This window comes from Lissotriton vulgaris, chromosome 8, assembly GCF_964263255.1.
Source record: "Lissotriton vulgaris chromosome 8, aLisVul1.2, whole genome shotgun sequence".
NCBI lineage: Eukaryota > Metazoa > Chordata > Amphibia > Caudata > Salamandridae > Lissotriton > Lissotriton vulgaris.
In genome coordinates this window covers 17,283,680-17,308,957 of record NC_141696.1, presented here as the reverse complement: position 1 = coordinate 17,308,957, position 25,278 = coordinate 17,283,680, and positions in this window count along the sequence as shown.

Below are 25,278 nucleotides of genomic sequence, written 5' to 3'. Positions count from 1 at the left end.
AGCAGCAAACAAGAACATTTTCATGGGGTCACAGCCCCTCTTTTATACACCTTTTCTTTTGTCTGTAGGTGCAGGGTGGGGGCAGAACCAGTCGCAGCTGTACTGTGAGCACTGTTGATGGCTCAACCACCCCTTTCATTCATCAGGCAGGCTAGGGTCATCAGTCGCACCACAGGGGGCGGAGCCAGCATTGTGTGGGGAAAACCCAGCCCCATTCAGGACACAGGCGCAGCCCCTCCCTCACATCAGCATGCTAATCTCTCCATTCACCACCGGGGCAGACCCACACAGACTCCTGGAGCCTGGCATCCCAGCCAGCTCCAGCCAATCACACGCCAGCACCCTCACAGCACATACTCAGCCATGTCTAGAAGTGGCGCTTCCGCACAAGACACAACCATGCCACATACATCGTTGCGAAGCATTCACTCTCACGAGTTTGCACATACCAAACTTGACCATGCACGCCTCACGCATCAGGAACTACCAGGGACACAGACATTCCCCATGCATTCCTATGGGAGAGCAGGCCAATCTCACACACGCACTCAGGGAGAGCACGCACTTTACACTGCGCCACAGTGTCAAAGTGCGCAAAGACCAGAAATCACTAGGCAAAAAGTTCAGGGGTGAACCTGCCAAAAGGGCCAAGTCCAACAATACCCAGAGTCAGAGAGGCCCTTCCACCCTCGCTCCCTGTGCGCACCCAGAGTCAGAGAGGCCCTCCCACCCTCGCTCCCTGTGCGCACCCAGAGAGGCTCTTCCACCCTCGGTCCCTGTGCGCACCCAGAGTCAGGGAGGCCCTTCCACCCTCTCTCCCTGTGCGCACCCAGAGTCAGACAGGCCCTTCCACCCTCGCTCCCTGTGCGCACCCAGAGTCAGAGAGGCCCTTCCACCCTCGCTCCCTGTGCACACCCAGAGTCAGAGAGGCCCTTCCACCCTCGGTCCCTGTGCATACCCAGAGTCAGAGAGGCCCTTCCACCCTCGCTCCCTGTGCGCACCCAGAGTCAGAGAGGCCCTTCCACCCTCGCTCCCTGTGCGCACCCAGAGAGGCCCTTCCACCCTCGGTCCCTGTGCGCACCCAGAGTCAGGGAGGCCCTTCCACCCTCTCTCCCTGTGCGCACCCAGACTCAGAGAGGCCCTTCGACCCTTGCTCTCTGTGCGCACCCAGAGTCAGAGAGGCCCTTCCGCCCTCGCTCCCTGTGCGCACCCAGAGTCAGAGAGGCCCTTCCACCCTCGCTCCCTGTGCGCACCCAGAGAGGCCCTTCCACCCTCGGTCCCTGTGCGCACCCAGAGTCAGGGAGGCCCTTCCACCCTCTCTCCCTGTGCGCACCCAGACTCAGAGAGGCCCTTCGACCCTTGCTCCCTGTGCGCACCCAGAGTCAGAGAGGCCCTTCCACCCTCGGTCCCTGTGCACACCCAGAGAGGCCCTTCCACCCTTGGTCCCTGTGCGCACCAAGAGTCAGAGAGGCCCTTCCACCCTTGCTCCCTGTGCGCACCCAGAGTCAGAGAGGCCCTTCCACCCTCGCTCCCTGTGTGCACCCAGAGTCAGAGAAGCCCTTCCACCCTCGCTCCCTGTGCGCACCCAGAATCAGAGAGGCCCTTCCACCCACGCTCCTGGTGTGCACCCAGAGTCAGAGAGGCCCTTCCACCCTCGGTCCCTGTGCGCATCCAGAGTCAGAAAGGCCCTTCCACCATCGCCCCTTGTGCACACCCACCCAGAGTCAGAGAGGCTCTTCCACCCTCGCTCCCTGTGCGCACCCAGAGTCAGAGAGGCCCTTCCACCCTCGCTCCCTGTGCGCACCCAGAGTCAGAGAGGCCCTTCCACCCTCGGTCCCTGTGCACACCCAGAGAGGCCCTTCCACCCTTGGTCCCTGTGCGCACCAAGAGTCAGAGAGGCCCTTCCACCCTTGCTCCCTGTGCGCACCCAGAGTCAGAGAGGCCCTTCCACCCTCGCTCCCTGTGCGCACCCAGAGTCAGAGAAGCCCTTCCACCCTCGCTCCCTGTGCGCACCCAGAATCAGAGAGGCCCTTCCACCCACGCTCCTGGTGTGCACCCAGAGTCAGAGAGGCCCTTCCACCCTCGGTCCCTGTGCGCATCCAGAGTCAGAAAGGCCCTTCCACCATCGCCCCTTGTGCACACCCACCCAGAGTCAGAGAGGCTCTTCCACCCTCGCTCCCTGTGCGCACCCAGAGTCAGAGAGGCCCTTCCACCCTCGCTCCCTGTGCGCACCCAGAGTCAGAGAGGCCCTTCCACCCTCACTCCCTGTCCGCACCCAGAGTCAGAGAGGCCCTTCCACCCTCGCTCCTTGTGCATACCCAGAGTCAGAGAGGCCCTTCCACCCTCGCTCCTTGTGTGCAGCCAGAGTCCGAGAGGCCCTTCCACCCATGCTCCCGGTGTGCACCCAGAGTCAGAGAGGCCCTTCCACACTTGTGTAGGAGAGTAGGGTCTGCAATCCCATGATCACCCAGATTTTTCGCTTTTGTTTCACTGGTTTACGACTTTCTCTGGCTGTGGGCCTGCTAATCAGACCCACAGCCTGGCTGTTCTCTTTCTAAATTACGAGATGTACCCTAGGTGCATTTACCAATTGGTACTGGGCCACCTTATCAGACCCTGTAACTCAGGGCATAGGTGTACTCAGGGCCGCCAGGGGCTGCAGCATGTATTATGCCACCCCTGGCTGGCCGCCTAAATCTGACACAACTGGCTGCATGACAGCTGGGGCGAAGTCGTGTAATCACGCTTTGCTTTAGGTATAGTAGCCCTATATCTAATCATACAATGGACACTCGAGTTCCTATCAGTCACTCCTATGGCAGGCCTTGACAATCCTGAAGGCAGAGTGCATGGGCTCGTGTGAACTAGGCTCTGGCCCGAGCCGAGCCCGGTTGCAGCTTGCGGAATCAAGACCCAATGGCTGTTCCATGATAACGCGTACCACATCGGTAACTTCGGTGTCGCGTTATCAAGACATGTCGAGTAAGGTGTCATACGAATCGGGATGCTGCCCTCTCACCAACCCTGGCGACGAGGTTAGCATTCCGCCCTTCTAGAGGGACACGACATGTACGTAACTGTGAACCCCGGTTAAAGTTAACTAAAGCCTCAGCTCCACAAAATGGATGCTGCCACCACAGACACGAGTCTGACCTCCTGCTGCTGGGAGTCCTTCCAGCGAGGAGCGCCTAGACAAAGGGTTTCCTGTCAAGGGCGGTGTTCGCACCGTCCCAGACAGGGTTTGTGTATTCTGGGTAGGTAGGGCTTTTGCGAGAAGGTGACTGCGGAGTGGCACCCCGGTGCTCACTACGCATCTGCCGGTCAGAACCAGTTCCAGGGGCGCCAGCCCTGGCCTGGGGAAAGTCCGGCAGGGGAGAGGGGTGTAACTACCCCCCTTCCTGGTCCCACCCTTAGGGCAGGACCTAGTCATGCACCCGCCCCTTTCTTTAGGATAAAGGCCGGAGCGGGGACCCTTCCAAATTAGATCATCTTTGAATCAAGAACTACTTTCTACGAAAGGACATTCGAGACTCTTCTCAAGATTTCTCCCTTGTGACTAAGGAGTAGTCACCCTGCATCAGCGGGCACCATCTAAGAACTCTGCGGTTTGCTGCAAGTCCTTCCTCAAGGAATCCGACGGCCCAGCTCGACGAGAACCGGCTTCCCTGGCACCTCTGACCTCTACCCACGTCATCAGCTCAGCTGTGATCTGTGGGTGCGACGAGACCTCGAGGGACCGGCCATCATCAGAACCTGCACGCTCTTAACCAGCACGACCTTCGAAGCAATTCCCTGGTGAGTGCTCTGGGGTCCGAGAAGCCCCGACCCTGAGCCGCTCCAGCACCGAAGTGCAGCCTCCCAGCATCTCCACGATCTGCGTGGGGCCCTTCTGCTCGCTGCTCAGCCCGTTGTCTGGTCACTAGCCGCTGGCTTGTGCCCTTCTTTGACGACATCCGACAACCAACGCTGCTGGTCTGGTTGCTCCAGACTGGCCCTTGCTTCCATCTTTGCAAGAAGCACCCCGGACCCTCCTGGTCCAACCAAGACGCCATCTTAGGCCCACCACGTGGCCCTGAGAACTGCCAAGGCTTGTTGCCCCATCCTGGGCCCAGCGACGCCGACAGCATCATCCTTCGTGGGACAGCTCGCACCTCCATCCTGGTCGCCGACAACGCCTCCTGGTCCGTGAGACTGCCGAGCCTAGCGTCGCCCACTCACCTGGTCGAGGTGACGGCCAACTGGTGCCTTCCTGGTACCCTCTAACTACTGGCTAGTAGTACGAACTTGGTCCCCTCTGCTTTCAGGTATCGTCACTCTCTGATCCAGGCTTGGATCTATACGAACTATTCAGCACTGGTCGCCGGCCAGCAACTCCTTTCTTCCGGCTCCTGGCTCGTCAGCGAAGACCCCGACGCCTGTAAGACTTGTGCAGCCGCAGCCCTCGTGGCTAGGTAACTCGGCATTTCGGTGCCTGCATAGCCTCTTTACTCTAGGGTCCCGAGTCCCTCGCTTCCGACTTGCCTTATCGGGTCCGCCCGAGACCTTAAACTTTCCGTGTCCTCGGACACTTGATTTAACTGTGCACTTGAAGTATTTTCATAAGAGATTTGGTTTGTGCTTAGTACCCTGTCCTCATAAAGAGTACAGGGCTGTTGTGATTCTTAATAAATATATTGTTTATTTTCATAACACTTGTGTGGTGTCCTTTCACTGGGTGTTCAAGGGGTACATGTGTGGTAAACAGCTGGCTTAACACGCCCTCTCGAGTCTTTAGCCTTAGACTGCTCGTATCCACGCTACTAGGATAGCTGGTCTATAGGTTGACTTACAACCAAACACCATAAGGGTCGTTGGAACGATACATAGCGGTCGCTAGAATAGCGAACGTTGCATATCGGGCCAACTTCTCACATTGGTGAGCAGCGGTTGGGATTTGAGCTTGCTGTTGTTTTACCACACGTATCCTAAGAATATCTTGTTGAAAGATCACACGAGTACTGTTAGTACATATAACTAAAGCTTAGAATACTCTGAGTTCTACTGAACGAGCTGTTGTAGCTCCTCAAGGCTTAGCACACCTTGGCTGCAACTCTTAGCAAGGGATCAGTAGGTAAACACATAGTGTAGGTAGGTGCATCACTTACACCACACTAGAAACAGTATGTCGGACAAAGGAGGAAACTCTGAGTCTCCCCTTGTGTCAGTTGACCCTCCACAGGTCATCCCCTCAAGATATACTGCGCTGAGCTTCAAGGAGTTAAGACAGGTGTGTCACTCCCGGAAGATCAAGCAGGGGTCCAACCCCACCACGTCCTTTCTGATTGGTCTCTTGGAGACTTATGATGCCAGAAAAGCTGAGACCCCTCTTAGCTCTTCTAATCCAGAAGGAGACATGCCTCCCCTCGAGGGAACCAGAGACGATCCTGACCTCATCCACCTCGCAACCGGTAACGAAGGTGTGGAGGATGATGAGGATGAGGATCCCTCTGGGGATGAGGCAGATAAGGGACAGGTAGAAGTCGTCAGACTAAGCAGGTCCAACTTAAGCAAACATGACAGCAGTACTGGGGGACTCCTGGGACCACTGTCAGGTCAGCTTAACATTGGGAATGGACGAGCCCGATCTCTATCAAGAGACTCTGGCAGATCCCTTCACACCAATGGCTCTCACAACTCTTCGCAGAGAGGGATGACGTCCCCCCAGCGGAGAGTGTACGAAGCTAAGGAAAGGGCAGCTAATCTGAGGATCGAAAGGGAAGAACTTGCCCTAGCCAAAGAGAGGCTTGCCTTTGCGAGAGAGCAAAAGTTAAGTGGGGTAGCCCCCACTGGTGGCAGCAATGTACCTAGTAATAGGGAAAAGAGTTTCGATACGAAACACCTTGGGAAGATAGTGCCCCCCTTTAAACAAGGGGACGACATCCACAAATGGATTACTGCGTTGGAGAGGGCCTGCACTGTGCAAGGCGTTCCCCAGAGTCAGTGGGCAGCTATCTTGTGGCTCTCCTTTGAAGGTAAAGGAAGAGACAAGCTCCTCACCACAAAGGTGGAGGATGCGAACAATTACCAAGTCTTGAAAAATACACTCGTTGAAGGGTTCGGCCTAACCACTGAGCAGTACAGGGTGCTGTTCAGGGATACCCAGAAAACGCAGTCTCAAGATTGGTCTGACTTTGTCGATTGTGCCACTAAGGCTTTTGAGGGCTGGTTGCTGGGCAGTAAGGTTACTGATTACGAAGGATTGTATAATTTGATGATGAGAGAACAAATTTTAAACAATTGTCAGAACCAGTTGTTGCATCAGCATCTTGTCGACTCGGATCTGACCTCTCCCCAAGAATTGGGAAAGAAGGCAGACAGATGGGTTCGTACGAGAGTTAAACAGAACCAGGGCCAGAATCAAGGTGGTCAGAAGAAAGCAGACCAGAAGGGTAAAGATTCTAAGGGGGAACAAAATGACCAGAAGTCTTCGACAGGTCCCCAACAACCCAAAGAGGGTGGGGGTCAGGCTCCCCAAAAGAAGAAAGAAGGCCAATCCAAAAGATGGTGCCAGTACTGTAAAAGTAAATCTCACTGGTTTAGTGAGTGCACCAAGAAAGGAGGAGGGCAGACTCCTGCCACTGCAGCCCCTAAGGCACCTGTGCCCCCTAGTACAGCCAGCAGTGGTAGTGCGCCTCCCAAGGGTTTAGTAGGGTTAACCCTGGGTTCTGAGGGGCGTGACAACTTAGTTGGCACACTCACTCAGGCTGTCCTTATCAGTACAGGGGACGCGGACGTGTCCCCTGACATAAGTCCCAATACTTTGGGCAAATACAGACAGACGCCTTTCATAAATGGAAAGATGGCTCAGGCCTATAGGGACACTTGTGCCAGCGTCACCATGGTGACGCCTAACTTTGTGGACCCTGGACAGATCATGCCAGGTACAGAATTCCTGGTGACCAATGCAAGCAATGTCACTACCAATCACAGTATGGCAATTGTAGCTTTCTCCTGGGGAGGGGTAACTGGCCAAAAGAAGGTTGTAGTTAGTCCAGACCTCCCAGTGGATAGTTTGTTGGGCAATGATTTGGAGTCATCACAATGGTCAGAAGTGGAGCACCGGACTCACATGGAAATGTTAGGCTTGCCAGCGCATGTGTTCGCTGTGACCAGGTCACAGGTCAGGAAATGCCCCACTGAACAGGTGCTGGATCCTGGAACAATGGACCAGACACCTTCCAAGAAAAAGAGCGGTAGGGTTAAGGCTGCGCCTTCCCCCTTGCCCCAGGTCGTGGATCAAGTCTCAGAGGAGGCTGACCTACAGGAATTGAGGGAAACTGAGCCCAGAGAGTTCGAGCTTGATCAAGTGGAATTCTTGGGTTCAGGGGGACCCTCAAGGGAAGACCTGGGGAAGGACCAGTTAGACTGCCCTTCTCTTGAACCCCTCAGACAGCAGGCTGCTGCTGAGGCTGCTGGGAACGCCACAGGTACCCACAAGGTATACTGGGAAGATGGACTCCTGTACACTGAGTCAAGAGACCCCAAGCCTGGCATGACCAGGAGGCTGGTTGTACCCTTGTCTCAGCGTGGTTTCCTACTTACCTTGGCCCACGAGATTCCCTTAGCAGGACACTTAGGCCAGACGAAGACGTGGGACAGGCTTGTCTCGCACTTTCACTGGCCTCACATGAACGAAGATACCAAGGAGTTTTGCCGCTCCTGTGTCACTTGCCAAGCCAGTGGTAAGTCAGGTGGCACAACAAAGGCCCCCCTTATACCAATGCCTGTGGTGGGGGTGCCCTTTGAACGGGTGGGGATCGACATCGTCGGTCCCATGGAACCACCTACAGCCTCAGGGCACAAGTTTATACTGGTGGTAGTGGATCATGCCACCAGGTATCCTGAAGCTATTCCCCTTAGGACCACTACAGCACCTGTTGTGGCAAGAGCCCTAGTTGGAGTGTTCTCCAGAATGGGCTTCCCTAAGGAGGTCGTCTCCGACAGAGGTGCAAACTTTATGTCGAGCTACTTAACTGCTTTGTGGAAGGAATGTGGTGTCAACTACAAGTTCACTACACCCTATCATCCAGAATGCAATGGGCTTGTTGAGAGATTCAACAGGACCCTAAAAGGGATGATTCATGGACTACCGGAAAAGCTTCGGCGTAGATGGGACGTCCTGATCCCCTGCCTCTTGTTCGCCTACAGAGAAGTCCCACAGAAGGGGGTTGGCTACAGCCCTTTTGAACTTTTGTACGGACATCCTGTAAGGGGACCCCTGTGTTTGGTGAAGGAAGGATGGGAGAGACCTCTCAAAAAGCCTGCAGCCAACATAGTGGACTATGTGCTTGGCCTCCGCTCGCGGATGGCTGAATACATGGAGAAGGCATCTGAAAACCTTAAGGCCAGCCAAGAACTCCAGAAAGCTTGGCATGACCAAAAGGCTGTCTTGACTGTTTACCAGCCCGGACAGAAGGTGTGGGTGTTGGAGCCAGTGGCCCCAGCAGCACTCAAGGACAAATGGTCCGGGCCCCACACCATCCTGGAGAAAAAGGGAGAGGTCACCTACCTGGTCGACCTGGGAACTCCCCGGAGCCCCCACAGGGTGCTTCATGTCAACAGGCTCAAAGCGTATGTCGACAGGAAGGACATGAGTTTGCTCATGGCCCTAGATGAGGGACAGGAAGAGGAGAGTGACCCTCTCCCCGACCTGCTCACTCAGAATCCTGACGATGGATCGGTAGACGGTGTTGTCTTTTGTGGCAGCCTCTCCAAACATCAACAGAGCGACTGTAAACAGGTTCTTCAGTCGTTCCGACATATGTTTTCTCTAACACCCAGTCAGACCGATTGGTGCACCCATGAGGTTGACACTGGCGACAGCTTGCCCGTGAAGAGTAAAATCTACCGGCAGCCTGATCACGTTAGAGACTGCATCAAGAGTGAGGTGCAGAAAATGTTGGAGTTGGGAGTCATTGAACCCTCGGATAGCCCTTGGGCTAGTCCCGTAGTTCTAGTGCCGAAGCCTCACACCCAGGTTGGTAAGAGAGAGATGAGGTTTTGCGTAGACTACAGGGGTCTCAATGCAGTCACTAAGACTGACGCCCACCCAATACCAAGGGCAGACGAGCTTATCGATAGATTGGCTTCGGCCAACTACCTAAGTACGTTTGACCTGACAGCTGGGTATTGGCAAATCAGGTTAGCTGAGGACGCCAAGCCTAAGACAGCATTTTCAACCCCTGGTGGGCATTATCAGTTCGTGGTGATGCCCTTCGGTCTGAAAAATGCACCTGCCACCTTCCAAAGGTTGGTGAATCAAGTCCTTACTGGGCTGGATGACTTCTGTGCGGCGTATCTTGACGATATTGCTGTCTTTAGCTCCACCTGGGAGGATCACCTGGTCCACCTGCGGAAAGTGTTAGAGGCTCTGCAAGCGGCAGGCCTCACTATCAAGGCCACCAAGTGCCAGATAGGGCAGACACAGGTTGTATACCTGGGCCACCTTGTAGGTGGAGGCCAGGTTCAGCCACTGGAGAACAAGATACAGTCAATCAGGGACTGGGCTCCTCCAACCACCCAGACTCAGGTTCGAGCTTTCTTGGGCCTGACTGGATACTACCGGAAATTTGTCAGGAACTATGGTTCCATCGTGACACCATTAAATGAACTGACAAGTAAGAAGATGCCAAAAAAGGTTCAGTGGACAGCGAGCTGTCAAAAAGCATTCGATGACCTAAAGCAGGCCATGTGCACGGCACCTATCCTCAAGAGTCCGGACTACTCCAAACCATTCATTGTCCAAACAGATGCTTCTGAGTTGGGTGTGGGAGCTGTTCTTTCTCAACTGAATTTTGATGGTCAAGACCCGCCCATTGCTTTTATAAGCAGACGGCTGACCCCTAGAGAGAAGAATTGGTCAGCTATTGAGAGGGAGGCCTTTGCTGTGGTTTGGGCCCTGAAGAAGCTGAGGCCATACTTGTTTGGCACTCACTTCAAGATTCAGACCGACCATAAGCCCCTCTAATGGCTAAATCAGATGAAGGGTGAAAACCCCAAACTGCTAAGGTGGTCCATTTCCCTACAGGGGATGGACTTTACAGTGGAACATAGACCTGGTACTGATCATGGCAATGCCGATGGGCTCTCCAGATATTTCCACTTAGAACAAGAAGACTCACCTGGTCAAGGTTAGCTTAGTGTTCCGACGTTTGGGGGGGGGTCATGTAGGAGAGTAGGGTCTGCAATCCCATGATCACCCAGATTTTTCGCTTTTGTTTCACTGGTTTACGACTTTCTCTGGCTGTGGGCCTGCTAATCAGACCCACAGCCTGGCTGTTCTCTTTCTAAATTACGAGATGTACCCTAGGTGCATTTACCAATTGGTACTGGGCCACCTTATCAGACCCTGTAGCTCAGGGCATAGGTGTACTCAGGGCCGCCAGGGGCTGCAGCATGTATTATGCCACCCCTGGCTGGCCGCCTAAATCTGACACAACTGGCTGCATGACAGCTGGGGCGAAGTCGTGTAATCACGCTTTGCTTTAGGTATAGTAGCCCTATATCTAATCATACAATGGACACTCGAGTTCCTATCAGTCACTCCTATGGCAGGCCTTGACAATCCTGATGGCAGAGTGCATGGGCTCGTGTGAACTAGGCTCTGGCCCGAGCCGAGCCCGGTTGCAGCTTGCGGAATCAAGACCCAATGGCTGTTCCATGATAACGCGTACCACATCGGTAACTTCGGTTTCGCGTTATCAAGACATGTCGAGTAAGGTGTCATACGAATCGGGATGCTGCCCTCTCACCAACCCTGGCGACGAGGTTAGCATTCCGCCCTTCTAGAGGGACACGACATGTACGTAACTGTGAACCCCGGTTAAAGTTAACTAAAGCCTCAGCTCCACAAAATGGATGCTGCCACCACAGACACGAGTCTGACCTCCTGCTGCTGGGAGTCCTTCCAGCGAGGAGCGCCTAGACAAAGGGTTTCCTGTCAAGGGCGGTGTTCGCACCGTCCCAGACAGGGTTTGTGTATTCTGGGTAGGTAGGGCTTTTGCGAGAAGGTGACTGCGGAGTGGCACCCCGGTGCTCACTACGCATCTGCCGGTCAGAACCAGTTCCAGGGGCGCCAGCCCTGGCCTGGGGAAAGTCCGGCACGGGAGAGGGGTGTAACTACCCCCCTTCCTGGTCCCACCCTTAGGGCAGGACCTAGTCATGCACCCGCCCCTTTCTTTAGGATAAAGGCCGGAGCGGGGACCCTTCCAAATTAGATCATCTTTGAATCAAGAACTACTTTCTATGAAAGGACATTCGAGACTCTTCTCAAGATTTCTCCCTTGTGACTAAGGAGTAGTCACCCTGCATCAGCGGGCACCATCTAAGAACTCTGCGGTTTGCTGCAAGTCCTTCCTCAAGGAATCCGACGGCCCAGCTCGACGAGAACCGGCTTCCCTGGCACCTCTGACCTCTACCCACGTCATCAGCTCAGCTGTGATCTGTGGGTGCGACGAGACCTCGAGGGACCGGCCATCATCAGAACCTGCACGCTCTTAACCAGCACGACCTTCGAAGCAATTCCCTGGTGAGTGCTCTGGGGTCCGAGAAGCCCCGACCCTGAGCCGCTCCAGCACCGAAGTGCAGCCTCCCAGCATCTCCACGATCTGCGTGGGGCCCTTCTGCTCGCTGCTCAGCCCGTTGTCTGGTCACTAGCCGCTGGCTTGTGCCCTTCTTTGACGACATCCGACAACCAACGCTGCTGGTCTGGTTGCTCCAGACTGGCCCTTGCTTCCATCTTTGCGAGAAGCACCCCGGACCCTCCTGGTCCAACCAAGACGCCATCTTAGGCCCACCACGTGGCCCTGAGAACTGCCAAGGCTTGTTGCCCCATCCTGGGCCCAGCGACGCCGACAGCATCATCCTTCGTGGGACAGCTCGCACCTCCATCCTGGTCGCCGACAACGCCTCCTGGTCCGTGAGACTGCCGAGCCTAGCGTCGCCCACTCACCTGGTCGAGGTGACGGCCAACTGGTGCCTTCCTGGTACCCTCTAACTACTGGCTAGTAGTACGAACTTGGTCCCCTCTGCTTTCAGGTATCGTCACTCTCTGATCCAGGCTTGGATCTATACGAACTATTCAGCACTGGTCGCCGGCCAGCAACTCCTTTCTTCCGGCTCCTGGCTCGTCAGCGAAGACCCCGACGCCTGTAAGACTTGTGCAGCCGCAGCCCTCGTGGCTAGGTAACTCGGCATTTCGGTGCCTGCATAGCCTCTTTACTCTAGGGTCCCGAGTCCCTCGCTTCCGACTTGCCTTATCGGGTCCGCCCGAGACCTTAAACTTTCCGTGTCCTCGGACACTTGATTTAACTGTGCACTTGAAGTATTTTCATAAGAGATTTGGTTTGTGCTTAGTACCCTGTCCTCATAAAGAGTACAGGGCTGTTGTGATTCTTAATAAATATATTGTTTATTTTCATAACACTTGTGTGGTGTCCTTTCACTGGGTGTTCAAGGGGTACATGTGTGGTAAACAGCTGGCTTAACACGCCCTCTCGAGTCTTTAGCCTTAGACTGCTCGTATCCACGCTACTAGGATAGCTGGTCTATAGGTTGACTTACAACCAAACACCATAAGGGTCGTTGGAACGATACATAGCGGTCGCTAGAATAGCGAACGTTGCATATCGGGCCAACTTCTCACAACTTGGTCCCTGTGTGCACCCAGAGAGACCCTTCCACCCACGCTCCCTGTGCGCACCCAGAGTCAGAGAGGCCCTGCCACCCTCGCTCCCTGTGCGCACCCAGAGTCAGAGAGGCCCTTCCACCCTCGCTCCCTGTGCGCACCCAGAGTCAGAGAGGCCCTTCCACCCTCGCTCCCTGTGCACACCCAGAGTCAGAGAGGCCCTTCCACCCTCGCTCCCTGTGCGCACCCAGAGTCAGAGAGGCCCTTCCACCCTCGGTCCCTGTGCACACCCAGAGTCAGAGAGGCCCTTCCACCCTCAATCCCTGTGCGCACCTGTTGGACAGGCCACATGAAGGGCCACTCTCCCCCGGCCCGACCAGGCCCGAGCCCGGTCACGCAGGTACCACACACCACCATTACCCGTCCTCCGTCCCCTCCGGGACCCCTACCCTCGAACATATCGACCTCGTGGGCCTGATCCACTGCCGGCCTGCGCGCCCATCCTGGGCGCCATCTTGGACACTCCACCACGAGGCCGCCTGGCCCCCGATCGACCTCAACCCTGGGCCTGGCCAGGCCTCAGACATCCCGGCACCACCATCCACCCAGGAGGTGAGCGGGCTACTTGGCAAGTCAATGGGGGAAAGAGGTGTCGATGGCTCTCCCCCGCCAGGTGCCGCTCGCCCATCGCCTCCCCGGGCGCTGGCTCCACCACCCTGCTGGGTGTCTGAACGCCCTCATCCCGGACCCCCCGACCTCCAAGTGCGAGGGTCCGGACATCAAAGAACATCAGCCCTATAACTGGGGCAGCTCCAGAGCAGGAAGGCAGTTGTATCTTGGAGTCGAGAGACGCAAAGAAGAACTCATCCTTGACGGACTATTGGCGCTGCCATAGCTCTGTCTCGTGCACCATCATCTTGCCTGCTGGCGCTGCCGCAACCTTCGTAACCTTCATATCCTTCATCGTCGTCGGTGTGAGAAGTTGGCCCGATATGCAACGTTCGCTATTCTAGCGACCGCTATGTATCGTTCCAACGACCCTTATGGTGTTTGGTTGTAAGTCAACCTATAGACCAGCTATCCTAGTAGCGTGGATACGAGCAGTCTAAGGCTAAAGACTCGAGAGGGCGCGTTAAGCCAGCTGTTTACTGTGAGAAGTTGGCCCGATATGCAACGTTCGCTATTCTAGCGACCGCTATGTATCGTTCCAACGACCCTTATGGTGTTTGGTTGTAAGTCAACCTATAGACCAGCTATCCTAGTAGCGTGGATACGAGCAGTCTAAGGCTAAAGACTCGAGAGGGCGCGTTAAGCCAGCTGTTTACCACACATGTACCCCTTGAACACCCAGTGAAAGGACACCACACAAGTGTTATGAAAATAAACAGTATATTTATTAAGAATCACAACAGCCCTGTACTCTTTATGAGGACAGGGTACTAAGCACAAACCAAATCTCTTAGGCAAATACTTCAAGTGCACAATTTAAAACAAGTGTCCGGAGACACGGAAAGGTTAAGGTCTCGGGCGAACCCGATAAGGCAAGTCGGAAGCGAGGGACTCGGGACCCTAGAGTAAAGAGGCTATGCAGGCACCGTAATGCCGAGTTACCTAGCCACGAGGGCTGCGGCTGCACAAGTCTTACAGGCGTCGGGGTCTTCGCTGACGAGCCAGGAGCCGGAAGAAAGGAGTTGCTGGCCGGCGACCAGTGCTGAATAGTTCGGAGAGATCCAAGCCTGGATCAGAAAGTGATGACACCTGAAAGCAGAGGGGACCAAGTTCGTACTACTAGCCAGTAGTTTGAGTGGTACCAGGAAGGCACCGGTTGGCCGTCACCTCGACTAGGTGAGTGGGCGACGCTAGGCTCTGCAGTCTCACGGACCAGGAGGCGTTGTCGGCGACCACGGTGGAGGTGCGAGCTGTCCCACGAAGGATGATGCTGTCGGCGTCGCTGGGCCCAGGATGGGGCAACAAGCCTTGGCAGTTCTCAGGGCCACGTGGTGGGCCTAAGATGGCGTCTTGAGTGGACCAGGAGGGTCCGGGGTGCTTCTCGAAGAGGTGGAAGCAAGGGCCAGTCTGGAGCAACCAGACTAGCAGCGTTGGTTGTTGGTTGTCGTCAAAGAAGGGCACAAGCCAGCGGCTAGTGACCAGACAACGTGCTGAGCAGCGAGCAGAAGGGCCCCACGCAGATCGTGGAGATGCTGGGAGGCTGGACTTCGGTGCTGGAGCGGCTCAGGGTCGGGGCTTCTCGGACCCCAGAGCACTCGCCAGGGAATTGCTTCGTAGGTCGTGCTGATTAAGAGCGTGCAGGTTCTGATGATGGCCGGTCCCTCGAGGTCTCGTCGCACCCACAGATCACAGCTGAGCTGATGACGTGGGTAGAGGTCAGAGGTGCCAGGGAAGCCGGTTCTCGTCGAGCTGGGCCGTCGGATTCCTTGAGGAAGGACTTGCAGCAAACCGCAGAGTTCTTAGATGGTGCCCGCTGATGCAGGGTGACTACTCCTTAGTCACAAGGGAGAAATCTTGAGAAGAGTCTCGAATGTCCTTTCGTAGAAAGTAGTTCTTGATTCAAAGATGATCTCATTTTTGAAGGGTCCCCGCTCCGGCCTTTATCCTAAAGAAAGGGGCGGGTGCATGACTAGGTCCTGCCCTAAGGGTGGGACCAGGAAGGGGGGTGGTTACACCCCTCTCCCCCTGTCGGACTTTCCCCAGGCCAGGGCTGGCGCCCCTGGAACTGGTTCTGACCGGCAGATGCGTAGTGAGCACCGGGGTGCCACTCCGCAGTCACCTTCTCGCAAAAGCCCTACCTACCCAGAATACACAAACCCTGTCTGGGACGGTGCGAACACCGCCCTTGACAGGAAACCCTTTGTCCAAGCGCTCCTCGCTGGAAGGACTCCCAGCAGCAGGAGGTCAGACTTGTGTCTGTGGTGGCAGCATCCATTTTGTGGAGCTGAGGCCTTCGTTAACTTTAACCGGGGTTCACAGTTACGTACATGTCGTGTCCCTCTAGAAGGGTGGAATGCTAACCTCGTCGCCAGGGTTAGTGAGAGGGCAGCATCCCGATTTGTATGACACCTTACTCGACATGCCTTGATAACGCGACACCGAAGTTACCGATGTGGTACGCGTTATCATGGAACAGCCATTGGGTCTTGGTTCCGCAAGCTGCAACCGGGCTCGGCTCGGGCCAGAGCCTAGTTCACACGAGCCCATGCACTCTGCCTTCAGGATTGTCAAGGCCTGCCATAGGAGTGACTGATAGGGACTCGAGTGTCCATTGGATGGTTAGATATAGGGCTACTATATCTATAGCAAAGCGTGAGTACACGACTTCGCCCCAGCTGTCGCGCAGCCAGTTGTGTCAGATTTAGGCGGCCAGCCAGGGGTGGCATAATACATGCTGCAGCCCCTGGCGGCCCTGGGTACACCTATGCCCTGAGTTACAGGGTCTGATAAGGTGGCCCAGTACCAATTGGTAAATGCACCTAGGGTACATCGCGTAATCCATTTTAAAGAGAGAGCAGTAGGCCTGGGGTCCTGATTGGCAGGGTCCCAGGTCGACTATGTCCAAAACCAGCTAAAACACAGGGCAAAAAGTTGGGGGCAACCATAGTCAGGATGTACCTTCCTACACAACCCCCCCCCAAACGAAAGGAGATAAGGCTATCCTTGTCCAGGTAAGCCTCTATTACCTAAGTGGCCATATAAGGAAGGACCAGCTCTGGCTTGGTTTCCCCCTGTGTCATGGTCCACTAGGCAACCCCTCACCCTAAGGGTATCTGAGGGTCTCCACCATAGGGAATCTCTGTCTCTGGTGTGTCTTGGGAAAGAAGAAGGCTGATGCTGGGATGGAGTACTGAAGTGAGGCTCCTCTACCTTTGGGCTCAACTTCCTCCAATCACCATCCATCATGTGTGCCCTTCTTTCTTTAGCTGAGATGCACTGAGCTCTCAGGGTCAGCCTCTGGCTACCTAAAGCTGGAGGCTGAGTCCCTCTGTTTGGCTTACTGGAGGGACAGGTCAGGTTAGGGGTTTTTAGGCCCCAGGTTTGGCTGTGCCCAGCAGTGTCCAGCTGTGGGAGTTCCCTAACTACTTTTAAGGGGGATCCCTCAGGAGTCTGTTCTATTTTCACCTGGCTAGGTTTACCAGCTTTAGTGACCCTAATCTGCTGATTAAGTGGTTCTTTTGGACAGGGGGCCCTTTGGGGTCCACCACTGGCCGTCCTGACCTTTACAGCCCTGGGCTGATGGAGGCAGGGTAGAGAGGTGCAGGCTACCTGCTCCAGACTGGGTCCCACCTGTGAAGGGTCCACTGCCATCAGTGGCTCTGCCAGGCTAGGCCTGACTACCTCTGGGGCAGTTCCTTCAACAGGGGTAGAGTCAGTTCCCTGAGGAGGCTGGCTCTCACCTAGTGTCTGGGAGGGGGAAGACTCTTCTTCCTCCTCAATACTCTCTGTTTGAGTGGAGTGATCCATTGTTTCAGGCTTCACAACCTCCCTATCTGTCTGAGTAGAGGCTGAGACCATTTCAACCTTGCCAACCTTTTCAGGGGGGCACTCAGTCTGTGTTTGGGCTGTGACTGTCACAGCCCTCCTATCCTGATCTGGAAAGTCTGTCTGAGCCTGGGCAGTGGCTACCACTGCCCTTCCAACCTTTTCAGGGAGGAATGGTGCTTGGACTGGGGCTGTAGCTATTACTGCCCCACTATCCTGTCTGGATAGGCCTATCATTCTGGAATGAGTTTCTTGCTCCACCTCAGCCCATGCTGAGAGTTCCAGGTCATTCCCCAGTAAGCAATCTACAGGTAGGTTATCTGTCACTGCCACTCTCAGGGGCCCTGTGACATTACCCCAGCTGAGCTTGACTACTGCTGTGGGATGCCTTCTCTTTATTCCATGAATGTTTGTCACCTGATAAGTAAAACCAGGGGTCAGTTGAGCAGAGGGGACCAGATGGTCACTCACCATGGTGAGGCTGGCCCCTGTGTCTCTGAATGCCTCAACTTTCTGACCATTCACTAAAACTTCTTGTCTATACTTGCCCAAAATGTGGGGTCCAGTAGTGAAGTTGGCAAACCCCATGCCAGTCTCACAGACAAGAGTGTGGTCAGGGAACCTGGCTAAGCCATAGTCCTCCTGATTGCCCAAAGTAATGCCCACCACATTCTTGGGGGCACTCCCACCACCTGGGGGATTACCACTAGTGGTAACAGGAGGTTTGGGAGTATTACCTGGGGGTATGTTTTCCTTATTACCATTTTTAGGGCAACTGGCATCACTTTTGTAATGACCCACCTGTTTACAGGTATGGCAATAAGGTTTCTTCTGTTCTGAAGAAGTGTTCTGGGACCCACCACCCTTGTTGGATTTTTGGGGCCCTGGGGAAGTCTTCTCTGTGGATTTATCCCCACCCTTTTCTTGAGGCTTGGTTGATTCCTTTTTCTGGTCACCACCCTGGCTTTTAGGCTTGACCCTGGTTCTGACCCATTTGTCTGCCCTCTTACCCAATTCCTGTGGAGAGGTCAACTCAGAGTCTACCAGGTGCTGATGTAATAGCTGGTTCTGACAATTATTTAAGATTTGCTCCCTCATAATTAGATTATACAATCCTTTAAAATCAGTAACCTTACTACCCAGTAGCCAGCCTTCAAAAGCCTTAGTGGCACAATCAACAAAGTCAGTCCAATCTTGAGACTGAGTTTTCTGGGTGTCTCTGAACAGCATCCTGTATTGTTCAGTGGTTAAACCAAACCCATCAACCAGTGTATTCTTCAAGATTTGGTAATTGTTAGCATCCTCCACCCTTGTGGTGAGGAGCTTATCTCTACCTTTACCGTCAAAGGAGAGCCACAAGATAGCTGCCCACTGACTCTGGGGAACGCCTTGCACAGTGCAGGCCCTCTCCAACGCAGTAATCCATTTGTGGATGTCGTCCCCTTGCTTAAAGGGGGGCACTATCTTCCCAAGGTGCTTCGTATCGAAACTCTTTTCCCTATTACTAGGTACATTGCTGCCACCAGTGGGGACTACCCCACTTAACTTTTGCTCTCTCGCAAAGGCAAGCCTCTCTTTGGCCAGGGCAAGTTCTTCCCTTTCGATCCGCAGATTAGCTGCCTTTTCCTTCGCTTCGTATACTCTTCGTTGAGGGGATGTCATCCCTCTGTGAGAAGAGTTGAGAGAGCCATTGGTTCGAAAGGATCTGTTAGAGCCTCTTGATAGAGACCTAACTCGTCCATTCCCAATGTTAAGCTGACCTGATAGTGGCCCCAGGGGTCCCCCAGTACCACTGTCATGTTTGCTTAAGTTGGACCTGCTTAGTCTGACGACTTCTACCTGTCCCTTATCTGCCTCATCCCCAGAGGGATCCTCATCCTCATCCTCCTCCACATCCTCGTTCTCGGCTGAGAGGTGGATGAGGTCAGGATCGTCCCTGGTTCCCTCAAGGGGAGGCATGTCTCCTTCTGGATTAGAAGAGCTAAGACGGGTCTCAGCTTTTCTGGAATCATAAGTCTCCAAGAGACCAATCAGAAAGGACGTAGTGGGGTTGGACCCCTGCTTGATCTTCCGGGAGTGACACACCTGTCTTAACTCCTTGAAGCTCAGCGCAGTATATCTTGAGAGGATGACCTGTGGAGGGTCAACTGACACAAGGGGAGACTCAGAGTTTCCTTCTTGGTTCGACATACTGTTTCTAGTGTGGTGTAAGTGATGCACCTACCTACACTATGTGTTTACCTACTGTTCCCTTGCTAAGAGTTGTAGCCAAGGTGTGCTAAGCCTTGAGGAGCTACAACAGCTGGTTCAGTAGAACTCAGAGTATTCTAAGCTTTAGTTATATGTACTAGCAGTACTCGTGTGATCTTTCAACAAGATATTCTTAGGATACGTGTGGTAAAACAACAGCAAGCTCAAATCCCAACCGCTGCTCACCAATGTGAGAAGTTGGCCCGATATGCAACGTTCGCTATTCTAGCGACCGCTATGTATCGTTCCAACGACCCTTATGGTGTTTGGTTGTAAGTCAACCTATAGACCAGCTATCCTAGTAGCGTGGATACGAGCAGTCTAAGGCTAAAGACTCGAGAGGGCGCGTTAAGCCAGCTGTTTACCACACATGTACCCCTTGAACACCCAGTGAAAGGACACCACACAAGTGTTATGAAAATAAACAGTATATTTATTAAGAATCACAACAGCCCTGTACTCTTTATGAGGACAGGGTACTAAGCACAAACCAAATCTCTTAGGCAAATACTTCAAGTGCACAATTTAAAACAAGTGTCCGGAGACACGGAAAGGTTAAGGTCTCGGGCGAACCCGATAAGGCAAGTCGGAAGCGAGGGACTCGGGACCCTAGAGTAAAGAGGCTATGCAGGCACCGTAATGCCGAGTTACCTAGCCACGAGGGCTGCGGCTGCACAAGTCTTACAGGCGTCGGGGTCTTCGCTGACGAGCCAGGAGCCGGAAGAAAGGAGTTGCTGGCCGGCGACCAGTGCTGAATAGTTCGGAGAGATCCAAGCCTGGATCAGAAAGTGATGACACCTGAAAGCAGAGGGGACCAAGTTCGTACTACTAGCCAGTAGTTTGAGTGGTACCAGGAAGGCACCGGTTGGCCGTCACCTCGACTAGGTGAGTGGGCGACGCTAGGCTCTGCAGTCTCACGGACCAGGAGGCGTTGTCGGCGACCACGGTGGAGGTGCGAGCTGTCCCACGAAGGATGATGCTGTCGGCGTCGCTGGGCCCAGGATGGGGCAACAAGCCTTGGCAGTTCTCAGGGCCACGTGGTGGGCCTAAGATGGCGTCTTGAGTGGACCAGGAGGGTCCGGGGTGCTTCTCGAAGAGGTGGAAGCAAGGGCCAGTCTGGAGCAACCAGACTAGCAGCGTTGGTTGTTGGTTGTCGTCAAAGAAGGGCACAAGCCAGCGGCTAGTGACCAGACAACGTGCTGAGCAGCGAGCAGAAGGGCCCCACGCAGATCGTGGAGATGCTGGGAGGCTGGACTTCGGTGCTGGAGCGGCTCAGGGTCGGGGCTTCTCGGACCCCAGAGCACTCGCCAGGGAATTGCTTCGTAGGTCGTGCTGATTAAGAGCGTGCAGGTTCTGATGATGGCCGGTCCCTCGAGGTCTCGTCGCACCCACAGATCACAGCTGAGCTGATGACGTGGGTAGAGGTCAGAGGTGCCAGGGAAGCCGGTTCTCGTCGAGCTGGGCCGTCGGATTCCTTGAGGAAGGACTTGCAGCAAACCGCAGAGTTCTTAGATGGTGCCCGCTGATGCAGGGTGACTACTCCTTAGTCACAAGGGAGAAATCTTGAGAAGAGTCTCGAATGTCCTTTCGTAGAAAGTAGTTCTTGATTCAAAGATGATCTCATTTTTGAAGGGTCCCCGCTCCGGCCTTTATCCTAAAGAAAGGGGCGGGTGCATGACTAGGTCCTGCCCTAAGGGTGGGACCAGGAAGGGGGGTGGTTACACCCCTCTCCCCCTGTCGGACTTTCCCCAGGCCAGGGCTGGCGCCCCTGGAACTGGTTCTGACCGGCAGATGCGTAGTGAGCACCGGGGTGCCACTCCGCAGTCACCTTCTCGCAAAAGCCCTACCTACCCAGAATACACAAACCCTGTCTGGGACGGTGCGAACACCGCCCTTGACAGGAAACCCTTTGTCCAAGCGCTCCTCGCTGGAAGGACTCCCAGCAGCAGGAGGTCAGACTTGTGTCTGTGGTGGCAGCATCCATTTTGTGGAGCTGAGGCCTTCGTTAACTTTAACCGGGGTTCACAGTTACGTACATGTCGTGTCCCTCTAGAAGGGTGGAATGCTAACCTCGTCGCCAGGGTTAGTGAGAGGGCAGCATCCCGATTTGTATGACACCTTACTCGACATGCCTTGATAACGCGACACCGAAGTTACCGATGTGGTACGCGTTATCATGGAACAGCCATTGGGTCTTGGTTCCGCAAGCTGCAACCGGGCTCGGCTCGGGCCAGAGCCTAGTTCACACGAGCCCATGCACTCTGCCTTCAGGATTGTCAAGGCCTGCCATAGGAGTGACTGATAGGGACTCGAGTGTCCATTGGATGGTTAGATATAGGGCTACTATATCTATAGCAAAGCGTGAGTACACGACTTCGCCCCAGCTGTCGCGCAGCCAGTTGTGTCAGATTTAGGCGGCCAGCCAGGGGTGGCATAATACATGCTGCAGCCCCTGGCGGCCCTGGGTACACCTATGCCCTGAGTTACAGGGTCTGATAAGGTGGCCCAGTACCAATTGGTAAATGCACCTAGGGTACATCGCGTAATCCATTTTAAAGAGAGAGCAGTAGGCCTGGGGTCCTGATTGGCAGGGTCCCAGGTCGACTATGTCCAAAACCAGCTAAAACACAGGGCAAAAAGTTGGGGGCAACCATAGTCAGGATGTACCTTCCTACATTTACCACACATGTACCCCTTGAACACCCAGTGAAAGGACACCACACAAGTGTTATGAAAATAAACAATATATTTATTAAGAATCACAACAGCCCTGTACTCTTTGTGAGGACAGGGTACTAAGCACAAACCAAATCTCTTAGGCAAATACTTCAAGTGCACAGTTTAAAAACAAGTGTCCGGAGACACGGAAAGGTTAAGATCTCGGGCGAACCCGATAAGGCAAGTCGGAAGCGAGGGACTCGGGACCCTAGAGTAAAGAGGCTATGTAGGCACCGAAATGCCGAGTTACCTAGCCACGAGGGCTGCGGCTGCACAAGTCTTACAGGCGTCGGGGTCTTCGCTGACGAGCCAGGAGCCGGAAGAAAGGAGTTGCTGGCCGGCGACCAGTGCTGAATAGTTCGGAGAGATCCAAGCCTGGATCAGAAAGTGATGACACCTGAAAGCAGAGGGGACCAAGTTCGTACTACTAGCCAGTAGTTAGAGTGGTACCAGGAAGGCACCGGTTGGCCGTCACCTCGACTAGGTGAGTGGGCGACGCTAGGCTCTGCAGTCTCACGGACCAGGAGGCGTTGTCGGCGACCACGGTGGAGGTGCGAGCTGTCCCACGAAGGATGATGCTGTCGGCGTCGCTGGGCCCAGGATGGGGCAACAAGCCTTGGCAGTTCTCAGGGCCACGTGGTGGGCCTAAGATGGCGTCTTGAGTGGACCAGGAGGGTCCGGGGTGCTTCTCGAAGAGATGGAAGCAAGGGCCAGTCTGGAGCAACCAGACCAGCAGCGTTGGTTGTTGGTTGTCGTCGAAGAAGGGCACAAGCCAGCGGCTAGTGACCAGACAACGTGCTGAGCGGCGAGCAGAAGGGCCCCACGCAGATCGTGGAGATGCTGGGAGGCTGCACTTCGGTGCTAGAGCGGCTCAGGGTCGGGGCTTCTCGGACCCCAGAGCACTCACCAGGGAATTGCTTCGTAGGTCGTGCTGATGTAAGAGCGTGCAGGTTCTGATGATGGCCGGTCCCTCGAGGTCTCGTCGCACCCACAGATCACAGCTGAGCTGATGACGTGGGTAGAGGTCAGAGGTGCCAGGGAAGCCGGTTCTCGTCGAGCTGGGCCGTCGGATTCCTTGAGGAAGGACTTACAGCAAACCGCAGAGTTCTTAGATGGTGCCCGCTGATGCAGGGTGACTACTCCTTAGTCACAAGGGAGAAATCTTGAGAAGAGTCTCGAATGTCCTTTCGTAGAAAGTAGTTCTTGATTCAAAGATGATCTAATTTGGAAGGGTCCCCGCTCCGGCCTTTATCCTAAAGAAAGGGGCGGGTGCATGACTAGGTCCTGCCCTAAGGGTGGGACCAGGAAGGGGGGTAGTTACACCCCTCTCCCCTGTCGGACTTTCCCCAGGCCAGGGCTGGCGCCCCTGGAACTGGTTCTGACCGGCAGATGCGTAGTGAGCACCGGGGTGCCACTCCGCAGTCACCTTCTCGCAAAAGCCCTACCTACCCAGAATACACAAACCCTGTCTGGGACGGTGCGAACACCGCCCTCGACAGGAAACCCTTTGTCCAAGCGCTCCTCGCTGGAAGGACTCCCAGCAGCAGGAGGTCAGACTTGTGTCTGTGGTGGCAGCATCCATTTTGTGGAGCTGAGGCCTTCGTTAACTTTAACCGGGGTTCACAGTTACGTACATGTCGTGCCCCTCTAGAAGGGCGGAATGCTAACCTCGTCGCCAGGGTTGGTGAGAGGGCAGCATCCCGATTCGTATGACACCTTACTCGACATGTCTTGATAACGCGACACCGAAGTTACCGATGTGGTACGCGTTATCATGGAACAGCCATTGGGTCTTGATTCCGCAAGCTGCAACCGGGCTCGGCTCGGGCCAGAGCCTAGTTCACACGAGCCCATGCACTCTGCCTTCAGGATTGTCAAGGCCTGCCATAGGAGTGACTGATAGGGACTCGAGTGTCCATTGGATGGTTAGATATAGGGCTACTATATCTATAGCAAAGCGTGATTACACGACTTCGCCCCAGCTGTCGTGCAGCCAGTTGTGTCAGATTTAGGCGGCCAGCCAGGGGTGGCATAATACATGCTGCAGCCCCTGGCGGCCCTGGGTACACCTATGCCCTGAGTTACAGGGTCTGATAAGGTGGCCCAGTACCAATTGGTAAATGCACCTAGGGTACATCGCGTAATTTAGAAAGAGAACAGCCAGGCTGTGGGTCTGATTAGCAGGCCCACAGCCAGAGAAAGTCGTAAACCAGTGAAACAAAAGCAAAAAATCTGGGTGATCATAGGATTGCAGACCCTACTCTCCTACATGACCCCCCCCCCAAACGTCGGAACATTAAGCTAACCTTGACCAGGTGAGTCTTCTTGTTCTAAGTGGAAATATCTGGAGAGCCCATCGGCATTGCCATGATCAGTACCAGGTCTATGCTCCACTGTAAAGTCCATCCCCTGTAGGGAAATGGACCACCTTAGCAGTTTGGGGTTTTCACCCTTCATTTGATTTAGCCACAAGAGGGGCTTATGGTCGGTCTGAATCTTGAAGTGAGTGCCAAACAAGTATGGCCTCAGCTTCTTCAGGGCCCACACCACAGCAAAGGCCTCCCTCTCAATAGCTGACCAATTCTTCTCTCTAGGGGTCAGCCGTCTACTTATAAAAGCAATGGGCTGGTCTTGACCATCAAAATTCAGTTGAGAAAGAACAGCTCCCACACCCAACTCAGAAGCATCTGTTTGGACAATGAATGGTTTGGAGTAGTCCGGACTCTTGAGGATAGGCGCCGTGCACATGGCCTGTTTTAGGTCATCGAATGCTTTTTGACAGCTCGCTGTCCACTGAACCTTTTTTGGCATTTTCTTACTCGTCAGTTCGTTTAATGGTGTCACGATGGAACCATAGTTCCTGACGAATTTCCGGTAGTAACCAGTCAGGCCCAAGAAAGCTCGAACCTGAGTCTGGGTGGTTGGAGGAGCCCAGTCCCTGATTGACTGTATCTTGCTCTCCAGTGACTGAACCTGGCCTCCACCGACAAGGTGGCCCAGGTATACAACCTGTGTGTGCCCTATCTGGCACTTGGTGGCCTTGATAGTGAGACCTGCCGCTTGCAGCGCCTCTAACTCTTTCCGCAGGTGGACCAGGTGATCCTCCCAGGTGGAGCTAAAGACAGCAATATCGTCGAGATACGCCGCACAGA